This window comes from Pinus tabuliformis, chromosome 9, assembly GCF_031772625.1.
Source record: "Pinus tabuliformis cultivar Carrire ecotype Pingquan chromosome 9, CPIR1, whole genome shotgun sequence".
NCBI lineage: Eukaryota > Viridiplantae > Streptophyta > Pinopsida > Pinales > Pinaceae > Pinus > Pinus tabuliformis.
The window spans coordinates 390,694,952-390,699,459 of record NC_142307.1 but is presented as its reverse complement, the minus strand read 5'-3'; the positions used below and the strand labels follow the sequence as shown (position 1 = coordinate 390,699,459).

The window sequence follows — 4,508 nt, the reverse complement described above, 5'->3', positions numbered from 1 at the left end:
TCCTGAGTATGAGAAAGTTGCAGCTAATCTTAATACAACATGCACTTCAATACCACATGCACTTCAAGGTAACATATTTCTCTTTACCAAATGGCACCCATTTTAGAGACATGACTGCAGGCTGTAATCCTTTTTTCCTGTCAAATAGCTCTTCAGATGAATTTTTTTCATGTATGATTTCCATTCAATACTAGTAAGGGACCAGGGTAGGCATCGCTTTGTAATCCAAATCATACGACTTTTGGAGTACATGATCTGATAAACAAGTCAAGTTGCATAAAATCAGCCAAGATTGCCGTGTTTGCTATGAGCCTTCAAGAGGTACAGTCTGTGGAGGCTTCTTTACAAAACTGAGTCTCATTTGTTTTCCTTTCTTTTCAAGTCCTATGGCTTTAAATGTTTCATTTGATGCAAGGACTGAAGATTTCCATTCCTCGTAAGCATGTTTTTGCATTTTCTTGGGTCTCTTCAAACCGGGCACCTCTAGTCCATCTTCATCATCAAATGACTCACTGCAAATATCAGATTCCCCATCATCTTCATGCCTTATTTTGCCTGGAAATGCATCTAAAAGCTATCTATTATTCTTTACAGACTTTGGATTCTTTTATTTTTCTTTGGAAATTCCAACAATATCAAAGCAAAGGTCATTCATGGATGCTGAATTCTGAATCGGATGTACCACAAATCTCAATCAATCTTGTCCTGTCCACTTTTAGCTTGTTCCTTCTTGCACACAAGTAAAATGCCACTGCAGTAAATTCAGGACGACTCAAATCAGCACTTGAACGCCAAGACTTAGGAAATGCAGCTACAAATCTATCCTTGTATAAAGACAATGCTCTTTGGGCAGACCCAATTAATCTAAGACACCCAAATTGGATTGCCAGTTCTCTTATGTCTAGCTTTGGCCTGACACCGACAGCATTCTGCATCGCATTCAAGGATCTTGTGTAGGCCTTCTCTGACATGCCACTGAGCTTAATGGCCTTCTGTCTATCAAAAGAAACCTGCAGTTTGGCAGCGCCTAACTCAAAGCAGAGCACAGATTTGCAGACCTCGCCCACACCAAATGTTGAGGAATCAAAATGAACATTGCTAAGGCGCCTCAGCTCCTCGGCTTTTCTAATAGATGTCTTGTCCTTTGCAAGACCCAATGAATTGGATGTTCATAGTCCTCAACGGCCTGACTTTGAGTGAAAGACTGCAACCTTGAATTGGTTACCCATAGTCATCGATGCCCTGAATTTGAGTGATTTATCTATAGAATGCCCTATTAAAATCATTCCAATTGGAAGTGAAAGGATGCAAAGCTATTGATACTGGGAGAAAAATTTAGAGGTGTGAAAATGGCAGTGGAGGAATCGGTGGAGCTCAAATTTCGACTATTCGATGGCACTGATATCGGCCCCAAAAAAATATGCCCCTGCCACCACCGTTGCTTCTCTTAAGGAGAGCAGATGCAGATGCACAATTCTATAAAGTTTCATCGTAGCATTTATTTTGATCCAGGAAATTTATATTGCATGTGCCGTGATGGAGCCTTATCAAAGTGCAAATGGTGTTATAAATGAAGACTTATCTAGGAAAAGCTTCCGAAATTTCAGATTCGATTCGTCTTTCATTCTGCGACTGATCGATGGGATGCCCATTTCTGGGTAACAATTTAACACTAGTTATTTATTGGGTTCAAGCATGCAGTCTTAGCTCGTAAATGTTGTCTGATATTTTGTGTACAAAGCATTGTGATGTTGAATTATATGACTCTATCTGATGGGTATCCCGTTCTTGGATCATTTCATGCAGTGTGACATAATATTCTCTGCAATGTAGCTTTGGTCTTTTATTTTTCAGTCGTTTTCTTAGTATTGGCAAACCACTCTCATCTTCCAAGCCACTTGCAATTGATGGTTGTCAACGAAACGAAAATATATTTGTGTAACTTGGAGCGAAAATCGACCCAGAAAATTTCATTACCAGGGCAGCTTCGCAGCGACCTGAGAATCTTTGAATGGTTTCTTTTAGCCTTCGAATCCAACAACGTTTGGTGGCCTTAGGCAGTGAACAGTTTCAATCAAATAATTAATCTGTTAAGAAGCAAAGGTCCCTGCATTTCACACTTCTTAATTCAATCTCTCCTAACTCATATTATAGGTTTGGCATTCAGCCTTCCATTTTACTTTTTGAGTGGAATATGATACTACCGAGCGCTTTTTTTAATCAGAAAACAAGTTTACTGTTTAAAAAAATAATAATAACAAATAAATAAATTAACAAAAAAAAAAAAATTTCCCTCGTTCATTTACATCAAACTTCATAACACCAACTACTTCCCCAAAAAGATACAAAAGCCTTTTCAAATGTTTTAACTCAATTTTCCTGCAAACCAATAAAAACATTTTGAAAAAAATATTGCAAAATCAATGAATACATTGCATGGGGACATGCAATATTTCTAGTTGGGGGGGGAATCAAAGTATGTTGGATTTTTTTGTGAATTTATGGGCAAAAGTTAGGATGCATATACTAACAAGTGAAATGAGATTGGTGTTATGTGTAGGACAACGAGAAGCTTATGCAGAAAGCTCAACATTACCATGCGACACCTTTTTCATCCACAATTAGAGTTATTTTGGAAAATAATTAAAAAAATGGACATTTTGTAAATTCTTGAAAATGCGCTAATTTGTTTTTGAGTCATTTCATACAGGAATGATCGATGGAGATGGCACACAAAGGTGACAATTTTTATGCAGGAATGGTGCTAAGCGTTGAAGACAATCTAATGCAAAAGTGATTTTTCGAAATCACAATGAAACATGCATCATTGGACACTTGAAGGAACTAATTCTTCACTGCACATATCATGACATTTTCCACTACACAAAAATCCTTTTGCGTCATGACTACTCACCATCCTTGTGTTGCAGCCCATCTTCCATCTCCTTATCTTCACGACTTCATGCATGCCTATTTTTCTGAATCACATACATCCATTTATCATTTCCAGTTTAGTTTTGCCTTCTAGTTTGCCTTTTGAATAAAACCCATTCCCTTTCCATGATTACATTGCCTTGATTTCCTAGCCATGCTAATCCACACTGCTTTTCCGTGAGTTCTTTCCATTTATAGACCTACCAAATCTTTTTGTACAAACTCGTGTTGACTGATGTGGGATTCCTTAAGGCCCACCTTTCAACAAGTCTTGCCCCATCGACATCAGCACCTTATCTGGGAAATAGACTAGAGTTCCTTTTGAGTACCTAGAGGCTTGCATGCCTTAATGGCAAGTTCTCTCGCTGACAATCATGGGAATACATCAATGTCCCTTGATCTTCAGATCTTGCAAGTGGCTCGACCTCGACACATCCATTCGCACTTCGCAAGATGTACTCGGGTACCTTGTCACTCATTGACATCAATGGTGAGTTGCCTCGCATTGGTTAACGACATACATCAATGGCCGGTAATCCAATGATTTCTATTCATGCTCGACATCGACACATTCATTCGCATGTTTAGAATTGTACCATCGGGTTTGTAGCGGGTGAAGACTATACACTTTTTCACGACTCCCTCAGTAGTTACAGCATGCATTCTGATCTATGAGAGTACCACAGTTCCACTTTCAGCATTTATCTTTTCCATGATTTAGCATCAGCAGTTCAGATTCCTTCATTTCCCAGGATCCAGTTACAACAACATCAATCACATTTTCTTGATCCAGCAGCAGCAGTAGTTACATTCCTATTGCATAATTCATCATTCTTGAGTAAGTAGAGGTATGTTGTTTTCTAATCTTTAATCATGCAATTCCTTATATGCTAACTTGAATATTTTAGAAAATTCCCTCACCATGCTACATTTCCTTTCATGAGCCATGTCAGGACATGCAACATATTCAGTTGAGGGAGGGAGAACTATATTCACTACATATTCACTACCATGATTCCATTTCTTCACCACTATCACTCCATTTACCATTCACCAACATTTATTTTCCAATGATACTTTGTTGCACTTTGCTTCATACACAATATTGGCATGCTTCATTAATATTACAAAAGGGCTTTCTTATGCACATTATGATTTCCAGTGAGTGCTTACATTATTATTGAAGAAACGAGAACAGAAAACGAAATGAATGTTGTTAACACAAGAACCAACATTCTTTGTATTCATGGTTGTCACACAAGAACCAACCATAAGAAAATGTAAATTGTTACTCATGTCTTTCACATATCCTGGAAACATTCATTATTAAAAGATATCATCATGTAAAGCCAAAGTTCAAGATGCCAAATGTTCTTAAAGAGACCCATGCATGGTTTCATGAGGACATGCAACAAGTTCAGTTGGGGAGGATGTTGGGACTCATAAATGTCATATTTTCATCCACCTTTTTCTTCACTATTCCTTACATTTCATCATCCTTTTTCCCCTGGGAAAATCAGTAACTTTCATTAATATTTTGAAAATTACATAAGCAGATGCCGCGGCATTACTAT

At 37.9% G+C, this 4,508-nt stretch overlaps 1 pseudogene; it reads right to left on the bottom strand.

Annotated features, from left to right (window-relative positions):
- Positions 1–209: 209 nt before the first annotated feature.
- LOC149148786 (origin of replication complex subunit 6-like) lies at positions 210–4,258 on the bottom strand (annotated as a pseudogene).
- Positions 4,259–4,508: the final 250 nt, after the last annotated feature.